This window comes from Protopterus annectens, chromosome 5.part0, assembly GCF_019279795.1.
Source record: "Protopterus annectens isolate FY-2018-M chromosome 5.part0, PAN1.0, whole genome shotgun sequence".
In the NCBI taxonomy this organism is placed as follows: Eukaryota; Metazoa; Chordata; order Ceratodontiformes; family Protopteridae; genus Protopterus; species Protopterus annectens.
In genome coordinates this window covers 1,141,336,277-1,141,350,977 of record NC_056735.1, presented here as the reverse complement: position 1 = coordinate 1,141,350,977, position 14,701 = coordinate 1,141,336,277, and the positions used below count along the sequence as shown (strand labels likewise).

At 37.9% G+C, this 14,701-nt stretch overlaps 1 long non-coding RNA gene across 2 annotated transcripts in view; it reads right to left on the bottom strand.

The window, feature by feature from the left end:
- Window positions 1-11,756, bottom strand: part of LOC122801560 — a 432,544-nt gene extending 420,788 nt beyond the window's left edge. For both annotated transcript variants that reach the window (XR_006364757.1, XR_006364758.1), the window contains exon 1: window positions 10,970-11,756. This is a non-coding gene — a long non-coding RNA (uncharacterized LOC122801560). The remainder of the gene's footprint in view (window positions 1-10,969) is intronic.
- Window positions 11,757-14,701: the final 2,945 nt, after the last annotated feature.

Here is a 14,701-nt window from a genome sequence, read left to right as displayed (position 1 = left end):
TGCAGGTGCTGCTAAGAGCACTTCTGGCTGACATGGCTGACATCAAAGACTGAAACAATACTAATGTCATGAACTTTAATCATACTTTGACTTAGGAATGAAGTCCATTCCCGTCATAGTATTAGAAACCCAAAAGACTTGGGATAAATTAAAAAAAGGAACAATGTTATGATCTTACAACTTAGTACAAAGCAGACCTACTAGTTCTAGCTTGTGATGCATACACTTTTAAATAGAAAACAACTCATTCATCTGTCAGGTAGTGCTTCAAGTAGCAAGATGTGTACAGCATGCATCTTTCTAATCTTGACCCGATTCACACAACCTCTTGCTGCATATTATATGACACTGGCCTAGTCATTTGACAAACTAAACAGTTTCTAAATTACTACAGCTAGTTGTGCCTAGTGGAAGCAAAATGAATTCCTAGCCTAAATACCCTCACTCATTGCCTCTCTTGTCTATGTGCTAACTAATCAATCTATATAAGTATACTTCCTTACTTTACTCAAGTTTTTTGTATCCCTCTTTGTCTATAACTATATCTCAAGTGATTCATATTTAATTGCACCTTGATCTGTCTACCTAACAAGCTTTCAGAATTATTTTCTACCAAATATGTCTTGCATTGTAAGAATTCAGCTTATATTCAAAGATATATTCTCATTGTTAAACATAATTTTTTTTTCATAATTTTTGTAATCTGATATGAATGTTATGTATAATTTTGTACAATGCAATTTTATGTAAATTTGAATTTGTGTGTGCTTTGGAGATTTTCTCTCCGGGCCTCCTCTGAAAATGGGCTAATGTCCTAGTCAGACATTCCTGGCAAACAAATGTAAAATAAAATAAATAAATCAATTCCACTATGGGCCAAACATCAAACTGCCAAAGATCAGAATCATGAAACTGCGATTCCTAAAAAAAAAAAAAGATTTTTGCAGAGGTAAGCCCCCCATGCACCCCTTGATGTGGGGGGCAAGACCCCTATACTCTCCAGACTTATACAGCGGCTATAAAAGGTTTACACACCCAAGTTAGAATGCCAGTTTTTTGTGATATAAAAAAATGAGACCACAATAAATCATTTCAAAACTTTTCCCACCTTTAATGTGACCTATAACCTGTACAATTCAACTGAAAAACAAACAAATCTGTTAGGGGGAAAATATAAACACTAAAAAACGTACGATAAGCTGGTTGCATAAGTTTGCAGACCCTTAAACTAATACTTTGAAGCACCTTTTGATTTAATTACAGCATTCAGTCTTCTTGGGTAGGAGTCTATTAGCATGGCACATCTTGACTTGGCAATATTTGCCCACTCTTCCTTGCAAAAGCACTCCAAATCTGTCAGATTGAGAGGGCATCACTTGTGCACAGCCCTCGTTAGGTCACCCCACAGATTTTCTATTGGATTTAGGTCTGGTATCTGGCTGGGCCTTTCCAAAACTTTAATTTTCTTCTGGTGAAGCCATTCTTTTGTTGATTTGGAGTATGCTTGGGGTCATTGTCATGTTGAAAGGTGGTATTCCTCTTCATCTTCAGCTTTCTAGCAGTCTCCTGAAGGTTTTGGGCCAAAAGTGACTGGTATTTGGAACGGTTCATAATTCCCTCCATCTTGACTAAAGCCCCAGTTCCAGCTGAAAAAAAGCACCCTAAAGCATGATACTGCCACCACCATGCTTCACTGTGGGGATGGTGTTTTTTCGGTGAAGTGTTGTTTTTGCACCAAACGTACCTGTTGGAATTGTGGCCAAAAAGTACAGCCTTGGGCTCATCAGATCATAACACATTTTCAGACATGCTTTTGGGAGGCCTGATGTATTGTTTTGCAAATTTTAGCTAAGCCTGGATGTTTTTCTGTGTAAGAAAAGGCTTCTGTCTTGCAACCCTACCCCATAGTACAGACAAATGGAGAATATGGGAGATTGTTGTCACATGTAGTACACAACCAGTACTTGCCAGAAATTCCTGTAGGTCCTTCAGTGTTGCTGTAGGTCTCTTGGCAGCCTCCCTGAACAGTTTTTGTCTTGTCTTTTCATCAATTTTGAGGGACGTCCAGTTCTTTGCAACGTCATTGTTGTTCCATATTTTCTCCACTTTTTGATGACTGTCTTCACTGTGTTCCATGGTATATCAAATGCTGTGGATATTTTTTGTATCCTTCTCCTGACTGATACCTTTCAACAATGAGATCCCTTTGATGCTTTGCAAGCTCTCTGTGAACCATGGTTTTCACTGTAGCAGGCAACTGAGTAAAGGTCAGGAAAATCCTACTAAGACAGCTGAGCTTTATTTGGGGTTAATCAGAGTCTCTTTAATTGATGGCAGGTGTGTACCCAAAACGACTGAATGCTGCAATTAAATCAAAAGGTGCTTCAACAAAGTATTAGTTTAAGGGTGTACACACTTATGCAGCCAGCTTATTGCACGTTTTTTTTTATTTTTTTATATTTTTCCCGCTAACAGATTTACTTGTTTTTCAGTTGAATTGTACAGGTTATAGGTCACATTAAAGGTGGGAAAAGTTTGAAATTATTTATTGTGGTCTCATTTTTTTTACATCACAAAAACCTGGCATTTTAACAGGAGTGTGTACACTTTTTATATCCACTGTATATACTAACTCCATGAGCACACTAACTTGAAGGGAGAATTGCCTAAAAAAATAGCACCACTGCCAGCACATCTCACCAACAATGATTCCTTCATCCACTTGTATGGTCAAAACAAACACTTTCTCAGCTAACTACAATACACAATCTTCTCTATAAGCCAGAAAATTGTCCGGAACAACTTAATACAACACTACTCCACCAAGAGAACTAAATTGTCCGGAACAACTTAATACAACACTACTCCACCAAGAGAACTTTATGCTCTAGAAAAATAAATCACTAAACACTATAATCAAAACATCTAATATTGCAGATGACTCTCTACATTCCAATTGTGCAGCTAAAGTGTGGAACCACACTCCACTTACCGCTGAAATCCATTCAGAATGTAAACTATAACAACTAAAACTTCATCTATCAAATCAATGGATCTGCTCATGTACATCTCCAGGGCAAATTTATTTATTTATTTTACATTTGTTTTCCGAGGGAGTCCAACTGGGCATAAATCCCATTTTCAGTGGAGGCCCAGGGATCAAAGCTCCACAATGGTTAGTACAGAACATGCAATATAGAAGTTGTTAAAGTACAGCAGAAATAAAGAAGGAGGTGCTGTATACTATTACAGCAAGCAAACATAAAAGGTATACGCTATGAAATGACATTATGTGAAAAATAAACAGTATAGTAATAGGATATAACATATTGTACCAAGGTTACATTCAAACTCTGGTAAATACAAAAGCCGATATTCTTAAGTAAAGTCCATCGAAACAAGAAGTTGTGAGCTTGCATAGTAACGGCAATATAGTTTCTAGTGTATTATAGAAATGTTTCATTTTACTCAGGGTCTGAGCAACTGCATATCCAAGACCTGCTTTGGGACCGGAAGAGTTTTTTGAAGTTATTTTTGTTATCTGTAGTCCTAATATCTATGGGGATGGAGGTCTGTGTTTTAACAACAAAGATGGAACAGACGGAGTCTCCAGAGCTATTTTTGCTTTTGGTTATGTCAACCAGTGCTTTGTTGGTGGATCTTAATAGGCGTTTGTTAGAGTAGATAGTCAGTAGGCCCTGTAGTGCCGGAACTTTAGCAGGATTATATAGGATTTGGTAGGCTATTATAAGTTGATTATATGTGAATAAGTTGGATAATTCTAGCCTGGATAACTGCTTGATAGCTAGACAGTGATGTGTACTGAAGGGTATGTCAGTTGCAAACTTAGCTATTTTGTTGTAGCAAGTGTTTAGTTTCTTTAGGCCTGCTTTGTTTAGGTCTGTGAGTATGGCAAAGGTGTAGAGAAGTGAGGAGACTAGATGGGTTCTTGCTGTGGTAGCTTTGCTGTTGTTGGCGAGGTACATTTTGCATCTATACAGTGTTCCGAGTTTTTTATGGACTGTGTTTATTGTATTTGCAATATGCTTATCAAATTTCATGTTGTGATCTATGATAACTCCTAGTAGTTTGGTGTGCTGGACACGTATGATGGGGATGTTATTAGCAGAGTATATTGTGAGAGTAAGGGGTCTAGAGATCTTATGTGATGGAACAGCATTAGCTGTGTTTTGAGGTTAAGTATTAGTTGAGAATTTGCTAACCAGGTTTCAACAGTGGCAAAGGATTCTTGTGTCAGTTTATGTTGTTGAAGGAGTGATGGGGCAGCACATATTAGGGTGGAATCAGGAGTGATGAGGTAGCACATATTAGGGTGGAATCATCAGCGTACTGGACTAGTGTGGCGTGCAGGGCAGCTCTGTGTAGTTGGTTGGTAAATATGTTAAACAGGAGGGGCCTATGGATGGATCCTTGGAGGAACCCCCCCCCCCCAGGGTGACGGGTAGAAGGGGAGAATAGGAATTTTGCCATTTTACTGCCTGTTGGCGGTTAGATAAATAGTCCTGAAACCAGGCTAGGGTGAAGTGGCTTAGATTAAGATTGGAAAGCGCTGTTAGGGTTTTGGCATGAGAGACCATGTCGAAGGCCTTGGAGAGATCTAAGAAGATGGTGGAGACAAGATTGTCGTTGTTCTGGTGTTCATTTACGGTATTGGTAAAGCTAACAAGGGCTGTAGTAGTACTGTGATTGGAACAAAATCTATTTTGGGTGTTGGTCAGCAGTTTATTAGTAAGAAGATAGTTCATTATTTGGGAGTGTATACATTTCTGAAGGGTTCATTATTTTGGAGTGCATACATTTCTCAAGGATTTTAGCCAAGGAAGATAGAATGGCGATTGGACGGTAGTTAGACAGTTCTACTGAGTTACCACCTTTATGAAGTGGTATTATATGTGAGATTTTCCATATACAGGGAATGTGTTCAGATAGTGAGTGATTGATAAGCAGGGAAACAGGATATGAGACAGCTTTGGCTGCAATCTTGAGATATTCTGCCAACAGTTTATCAGCAGCCAGGGTTGTGAGTTTGAATTTACTCAGATATTTATATATTATCCTAGTAGGGACAGGTTGTAAGGAGAAGCAGTTTTGGTCTGCAGGTGAGGATGATATATCTGGATATGAGGTGGGGGAATTATTATTAGTGAGGGCTAGAATGGAATTTGTGAAATATTTGTTGAACTGGGTGGCAATGTTATTGGTGGCAGTATCGATGTTAGGAGTGGTATACTGGTCTTTCCTGGTTGCAAGATTTTTTTTTTTAACTGCAACCATTTCTAAAAGCAGCAATACCTATAAAATTACAACTACTTAGTAAATGCACTCTGTGATCTGTTAATTGGTACTGTATTTTTATTAGCTCAACAGCTGTATTTAAATGGGTGAAGTTTTACTATTTTTTTATATTGCATTTCGAAACCATGTAATAAATTATTTCTATGCTAAAGTAGTTTGTTTCTTCCTTGGTCCAGTTGCTTTTTGGGATGTATAGCCACTACACCTAATCTGATTTAATCATACATTTCTCAACAATACTTGGTTCAAATTCCAAGAAATGAAGCATAACAAAATCATGTATTTCAATAAATGCACGTTAAAAGTCTGAAGAATCTCAGCGATATACAATAAATGCACGTTAAAAGTCTGAAGAATCTCAGCGATATACAACATGATCTTGTTAATCTCCATGTTAAGATGTATAATAACGGTTGTACAACGAACTAACAACAACTTTGTAGAGGAAATATCAATCCTTAAAACTAGCTTACCTTATATTCTTACTCCTGATAGGTATGTCTGATGTGCTGTTTATGAGATACTATGCTTATAGATTAGGTATGCAAGTATGTACCAAAACAACTTTACTACATGATGCTGCACGAATCACTCACCACTTTTACTTTACTGTTATAGCTCTACTATATAAAATAAATACTTCAGTTCTTATTCTCAGACATTACAGTGAACCAAACCTACCCAATACTAATCAAACATCTGGTGACTTAAAAAACACAGCTCACGTTGCAAGCACACCCCAATTAACTGCTATCATTTTTTAATTGTTAATATTCATTTTAGACATGATTTGTATTGACTGCACTGTTGATGGTGCTTTGTTTTATTTTGCATTACTGTCACATCTGTGATATTGTCAAAGACATGAATGCTCTTTGGTGCATTCCACCCTCTGCCTTCTCTTGAAATAAAGCTTTTCTGCTCTGTATGACTTCTCAGCCAACACAGAAAATAAATACATTAATAAGAGTGAGTATTATGTTTTATAACATGCTTGGAAATACCATGATACTTTTTTAATCTGCTCAAACATTTTAAAACATATCCAGTACCCATTTTTGTAATAAAAAAATGCTAACCTTACAGTCAAATCAGTAGACTACAGTGCATATGCCTTGTCAGTTTCTTTTTTCTTAAAGATACTACAATAATTACCAAAAAGACTTGGGAAGAGTGAAAAACAATGTTCCACCCTGGAATTGTGCTGACCCAATGCACCAACAAAAAACTTCTAATGCAAGTGGCAAACTAAAATGTTTTAGAGCAATCACTTGACCTATCCCATACAGGTAAAGATTTCCAAACAATGCAAAAGTATATATTAAGATGACTCTGTAAAGGGCTGTTCAGTCGTAATGTGTCACCCACTTCTACAGTTATAACACATCGTTAAAACCAAAAAGGTTCCCTAACTGTTCACAACACAGTTTTTGGAAACTGTTAAACTTGGCAAAAAAAAAAAAAAAAAAACGCTCTTGCATTAAGGTGTTTTCAGACAGCTGAACAGTACAGGTTAAGAAGTCAGCAAGGAAATTTGGCTTAGGAAGATGATTACATAAATAGATTTAATCTAAAGCATGTTCTAGGCCTTAACAGGGCTTCTGCATATAAAGTAGATCTAATAGATCTAAGAATAGCTCAGTTCTCAGTATGTGTTTTCTGCCAGTTGTACTCTCTACCTCTAGAAGTAAGAAAAATGATTAGTAGGAAAATATCCATTTGTCCTGTGGACAACTCAAAGAAAGTACAGTTGTGTAAAATCTTACCATACCGGTAGATGTCCTTGCCTTCACTGCTGCAGTATTCCTTACAAAAGGGGATTCCCTGCCGTGAAGCCCACCGTCCGACCATTTTCCCCAAGTGTACCATTGCTTTATGGTACGCTTAACATCACCTGCACACTCCTTGCTTGTAGGGCATAAAGGTGACATTCAGGCATACCATCCTCAGAACTGATTGCCCCAGTAGGAACAGCAGTGCAAAGTAAACCAAGGAGTACCTGCACATCCAGGAAGGAAAAGAGACCAGGGGGATGGAGGAAGGGAGTGAATACTGCAGGGGTAAAGGCAAGGACATCTACCGTTATGGTAAGATTTTACACAACTGTACTATGTCCTTACATTCACCACTGCAGTATTCCTTACAACTGGGAGAGTGCCAAAGATCAAGAAGAAACTTGGGAGGCGGAAGCAGCAGAGCCCTCTAAGAGGCCATGAAGAATGGCATCAGCAAAACCAGCTCTAGCTCTGGAGATACCATCCAACTGGTAATGTTTGGTAAAGGGTATGCACAGAAGTCCATGTAGCAGCTTCAAGAATAGAATTAGCATCTAAGCTTTTGAAAAAAGCACCAGAAGAAGTCACAGCTCTAGTGGAATGAGTCTTTACAGAAGAAGGAAGGCTCTCTCCATGAAAGGGTAACAAAAGGAAATAGCCTTAGAAATCCAAGTGGAAATAGTTTGCTTGGAAGCAGCCAAACCTAAAGACATAGGATGAAAGGAAACAAATAACTGGTCAGATTTTCTGATAGCTTTAGTTTTATCCAAATAAAATTTGAGCTGTCTATGCACATCTAAGGTATGCAGCACCCTCGCACTGTCAGATTGCAGAGATGGGAAAAAAGTAATCAAATTAATAGACTGATTAAGTGACAACTCATTAACCACGTTGGGCATAATAGACTGATTAAGTGACAACTCATTAACCACCTTGGGCATGAAAGAAGGATTAGTATACAAGGACACCCTGTCCTCATGAAATATCAGAAAAGGTGGACAAGCCATAAGAGCTTGCATCTCAGACACCTGTCTGGCAGAAGTAAGAGCTAACAAAAGAACAGTCTTCCAAGAACAATGTTGCAAGGAAGCTGAAACAGCAGGCTCAAAAGGAACCCGAGTCAATTTTTCCAAAACAAAATTAAGATCCCAGGGAGGAGGAACAGGTTTCCTGGGAGGTCTAATATTTAAGACGCCTTTAAGAAATTGCTTAGCCTCAAATCTAGAAGCTAATGGGGGAGTTAAAGACAGACAAGCAGAAAGAGCTGATAAGTGGACCTCAATAGATGAATAGGCCAAACCAGCATTGAGCAACTCACACCTCAGAAGAATGCAGTTCTCTGGGCCTTTTAGGGTAAGAGGAGGACCAAGGAGGAGCAGGAATTGAAACCCCTTGATGAGGCCTCATTGACAATAAAGCATTAAATAACCCCTGTGTAAAGGCCTGCCACTCACTTTATGGATCCCTAGGAGCAGAAGAAACCCAATTAGCTTTCTGTTTCTTTTTTTTAAGGGGACATCCATCCTAGAAACCTGAGAAGGCTTGGATTCAGGATGGCACTCCACAACCACAGTAGGAACCTCTTCCCTAAAGAAAAACTGCAGAAACCCTCTAGACCCCTCAGAAACAATCAACCGTGGTTCCCTCTGAATGCCCGAAACAGACGCCTGCAAAGCCCGTCAGACATACTGCCTGCCAGATCCTCACCGGCTTTCAACCCAGACATGGTAGAAGAATTTGACAAAACAACCGGGTGAGCCTCCAGGTGCATAATAACCTCAGAAGAAACTCCCAGCAGAGGCTGGACAGTAGAAGATTCCAGTCTTACCTTATGTACCTTCTTCCCTGATGGCTGACCCTCAGGGCAAGAAGTTCCAGTGACAGTATCTGCAGCAAGAAGCTTAAGACACTGGTGCTCAAGATACAAGGAAATGGACAAAAGCCTACTACAAAGAGTTTTGGGGGCAAACATCTGACAAACTGAACAAGAAGTATGGTCGTAAGGAGCACCTAGGCAAAAAATAAACTTATCATAGCAGTCTTTATGAAGAATCAGTCTCCCACACTGGCATTTACCCTTCCTCGATGACATTAACCCCAAACGGCAGAAAACAAACAGAAAAAGTAACCAAAAACCCAACTGGGTACTTGTCTGCAACTGTGAGGACTCCAGCAAAAAGGAGTACGCACAGGAAAGCCAACAAAAAGAAAAATGAGACAAAAATAATGGACGGAGGTAACAGACCGACAGAACAGTGTTCGGACTGGCGGCAAAAAAGGTCTGAGGATGGTATGCCTGAACTTCACATTTATGCCCTACCCCACACAAGGAGTGTACAGATGACATTCAGCATACCTTAAAGCAATGGTATACTTTGGTAAACTGGCTGGATGGTGAGCTTTACGGCAGGGAATCCCCATTTGTAAGGAATACTGCAGCAGTGAATGCAAGGGCATCATATAGAACCACTCTTTATATTTTTAAAACTACCTGCAAAATCATAAAACTGACAGCACTAATGAAAATGTTGAGTAATTAAGTATTCCAGTTTTGTTAATTAGAGCTTCTTGCATCTTTGTCTGTAATAATAACAACAAATACAATACATTAAATAATACAAACTCATCTGCTGTAACAATTCCACTGCCAAGAAGTCAGATATGGAACATATCCTCTCTGAACAGTAAATATATGAATACCTGAAACCATGCTGCGGTAATGTTTGTTTTTACAGCTACAGTTTTTACAGGCTACCCATCTATGTCAAACAAAGTTCTTCATTAGCACTCTTCAAGAAAAATCTTGATGAGTGGATAGGAAATACACTCCGGGGATCACTTCTGTGTCTCTGCTCGACAGTGGCACGGGAAAATAACTTTCTTGGGTGGCGTAAGCCAGGGAACTTTGTTGGCTAGGCTTACGTAGGCCCTTGGGCCGATAGCCTAGTACCTACCTATGAACCTTTGAACCTACAGTTAACTGATCTCTTGAATTATGATGCCAGTGCTCAGTGTGATTGTTGTGAAGATCAAAACCCAGATACTGAATATGGAAAACATCCACACCATATTACTGTAGAATAATTCATCTCAGGCTGGAAATTACTCCTACCAAACTCAGCCATAATGGTGATGTCCACATTAAGAGCCAAAACCAAAAACTAAAATGTCCCTTAGTCAAACAGAAATGCCAAGAAGTCCTCACTGCACCAATCATGTAATCAGTGAAATCACTCAAAAATGCCAAGAAGTCCTCACTGCACCAATCATGTAATCAGTGAAATCACTCAAAGAAACATGTAGACTATTTTTTGTTAATGATTTTAGTAAAGATTTTCAAACATACACTTAGTCCCACTTTCTGCTATAATATTGAAGTTAATTTTTGTGAGTTTTCTAACCTCCCCACTTCCTTCTTTTACTTAAGTTATACCTCACTGTATCCATCCTTCTTTTACTTAAGTTACACCTCACTTTATCCATCCTGTCACATTGCTATCAATCCTTTATCTTAACTCCACTTCCTTTAATACACCCTCACCTTGTCTATGTTGTTATCCCATTCACACCATCTGCTCCTCTCCTCTCATGGTTTCTTCTCTCCATTAAACATTTTCGAAGTGTCACATACCACTCAAACAACCTGCATTCATTTTAAAGCTGAATTTGATAGAACCAGAACCATAAACAGCAGCTTAAATCACTAACCAAATAACAGCAGTTAAATTCTGTAAAGTAATAAGCAACTTAAATTATTTACACTATTGAGAAAACAGTTCCGACATACTATTGCTTCTTCTGTAAAATGGCAGTCAAGAAACACTACTGTATTATATACAAAACAAGTTAAAAAGACAACATGGAACAATTATACTCACCTTTAAAAGCAAATATAGGTTATTTCTTTTAACTGTAGCAAGATTTTCAATAGTTCCAAATGAAGTCTGTAGAATATGTGCAATAATAAGTCTAGATATTTATTTTCAGGTTCCAAAACATTTCATGATAAAGGACTGTATCTGATAACTGCTCTTGTTAAGGCTTTTTCAGAATGTCTTCAAAATAGTATCCATTTCGCTGGGGGGTGGACAATAATTTGCCGAACAGATCACTGCTTTTCGCCGAAATACTTCTTTCTTCACAAGTTGCCTCTTAAAAATCATATTTCATTCTTAAAAATGATGCCCCTTCTTGTTAATCAGTAAAAACAAACCTTGGTCTACTAGGGATCAGCACAGGGAGATAAAAGGGATGTTCAAGTTTCCCCACCTCCGTTCCCTCTGGTGCGGTCTACCCCTGGATGCCCAACGTTAGGTAACGTATCACCGCTTATTTTTATTCGATTCCTCCTCTCTCCTGCAACTCTGACTTAGCAAAAAATTAAAAAAAAATAATAATATTTTCGCTTAGTTATAGTAAACCGTTCTTCTGTCCGTCAAAACTCCCCGATGATATGACAGCCGGCGTACCCCACTGTGCACTGCAGTATCCAAGACCCGCCTCTCAGCACCTTATACTGAGAAGGTGCAGAGAAGCACTTGGTAAAACCCACGCAGGAAGATTGTGGGGGAAAAACAAGCAAGATTCAATACTATTTCGGTAATTTATTCATTTAACAATGCACTATGGGAAACCTGCACGGCGGAAGTAACTTTTTTCTCCCCGATAATGCGAAAGGTTTGTTCATTTTATACCGTTAGGTAACGAAGTTAATGATTAATTGGACGTTATCTGTGAATGTGTGGATAGCAACACTGGATTCGTTCTGTATAATAGAAATGCAATTAAGTACTATTCATTTAAATTCTAACGATTGTGTAAATGCTTCTTGAAGAAATTTAAAGGGCATAATTTTTTTCTTTACCTTTCAGGGTGGGTGGATAGTCATGGGAAATAAAGTGTGTCAAATCAAAAAATAGGTAGGATGCTCACAATCAGGCCAATAAATAATCGCACATTCAATTGAGCAGCATGTTAGGAAAACTTGTGGCTGTTACTGCTATATTTGTACTACAGTCTGGTTCTTCCGAGAAGGAGTCTGCAATTAAGTGCATGATGCATCCCGATCACTCCTGACTGAATTCAGTGCTGCTCATATTGTTACTCCTGGACAGTATGGAGAGATGCACATAAATTAAATGGATCTGTGCTCCACTCCATCCCTTCAATGCTATGCAGGGAAGAATAAATAAACAGGGGACTTTTACCCTGTCACGCCTACACAAACCCAGAAATATATTGCTTTCCTTCTCAGCAAATACTAAGCAAATATGTCTGTGAGAGAATCGTATTTTTTCATGGTAATATTGCTTTGAACTTTTATATTTAAACTGCATTAGTCTTGGAGATTTACATTGTAGGCCATTAACGCCGAGACAGGTTTTCACACGTTTATTTGTAAAAAAAAATATTTAAATAAATGGTTAATAAGACAGCTGGAGAATGGACTATCTTTTTATATCATTAATGCTCAAGTATCTTTTATCGCAAATAGGTTTAGAAGTACTAGGACAGCTGCCACTGCAGCGCTTTTTAAACTTAGACAATTTCTGTTTTGTTGCTTGAATTAATCTACCCCATGTTGGTATTATATTGTCCTTACCCATCCCATGGTAAATAGTTATATATTAATCCTAATAAGAATAACTGGGATCACACCATAGATAATTTGAGGGGACCCATGCATGGAATAAAGTATTTAGAAGCTGTCCTCTGTCCATCAGTAGTACAGGTAGCAGTCCTGGGTAAATTTTATGTTTCCCATTCTTATGCCCAAGTTGTACTTGAATATGAACAGGGATGAGATTTGTATTATGTGGATGGGGTGTCTGTTCCAGAGAGCAGTGGTATTCTCTCCAAGATAAACCTGTCCATCCAAACTGTTCGGTTGATGTTGTGGAAGAGGTTTAGATCCTTAGACTGAGTATTTCTGATGCCATTTGACTTGCTGATCTGTAGTAAGTCCATCAGTGCTGGGTCAGAGTTTATCTTTTATGCCAGACACACATCACCTCTTAGCAGTCTGTAGGATACCATGTATACTGACAAGGCTTTGAGTCAGCCTATGTCAGACATATTGTTTAGTAAGGTCTCTGTGTGGATATTCCAGTTGTTCCATGTGTCTGGACAGATACATGCAAAAGGCACGATTATACTCAATGACTGGCCCAATGAGGGTGGAATAAATGGAGACAATGACATCCTTAGATTTAGAGACAAGCCCCCCTGCTCACCTTACGAATACCTGCTAATCTTAACCCTAACCCTGCACCTGGCCTTTAAAAATCCCTTTCCATAATAATGACACTATTCAGACAAATCTGAGCTGAACATATCTTTTGAATTTGGGTTTCAATCACATAAAGAAACTGCCTGTTTCCTTTTGCGATCATTGCTGTTTGGTATGTTGAATTTTGAAATGCTGGCTTCAATGACCTCAATTGTGAGGCCTTTGCGATCAGAACAATGTGCCACTAAACTCCCTTAACTAAAGGCTATTTAGAACCAAGGTGACAACAATATCCTTCCAAAAGGAGTGATAAACTAAAAAAAACTAGAAAGAAACAAAATTAAAGATAAGAAAGCTGAAGGAAAAAAGTTTGCATGTGTGTGTGTGTGTGTGTGTGTGTGTGTGTGTGTGTGTGTGTGTGTGTGTGTGTGTGTGTGTGTGAGACAACATGCACATGAATCAAGAAAATGGCACCCACTATAGTCACTTTGGAAAAGATGTGATATAAAGAAACATCACAGATAAAATATTCTATTAAAGATTTAAAACCAATGGATAGTCAACTAATAGCCAATACTTATAATTTATCCTCTCCTGACTGGTTATTATTTCAAAATATAACACTTTAAATGTCTGATTTGTGTAGAACAATTAGTAGTTCTTTTAAAGATATGCCAAACTTCATAAAATTTATATATGAAATCATATATGATAAACTCAATTGGAAAAACACAATTTCAAATACATATAGATTATTAATAAATTATAAAGTTAAACCTAAGCAAAATTATTGGAATTTTTATTACTAAAGGGCACTCTATCAATCTAACTCCAGAAAACAAAACTAATCTTTTGTATTCTGTTAAACTAACATCTAACACTCAATTCTGGAGAATATATACTTGGAAATTTCTGCACAGATCATTCTATACACCTAATAGACTAAGCAAATTTACTTCTTGTAACAGTGTAATTTGTTGGAGATATTTGCAAACTTGTAAAGCAGACTGGATACACATTTTCTATGATTGCATTAAACTTAAAAAATATTGAGATGACATTAGAAATTTTCTCCAAGCTTTATATTCAGACAATTTTGTATTAACAAAATCTTTAATCTTCCTGAATGTTACCGAAAACCTAGAAATGAATAGGAAAGATTCATATTTGTTCTGGACTATTCTAGCAGTGGCTAGGCAATGTAATTCTAGGAAATGGCTTTCCAAATCTGAACCAACGTTCAAATAATTTTTGAACATTCTAAATGAAACAGCATCGATGGAAGTAAAAGTAAAAGAGTCAAGAATTCCTAAGAAATGGAAGAACAATCCATGGAGGAAGGTATCTCATCTTATCGAAACTTTGAGAAAGGATTCAATCT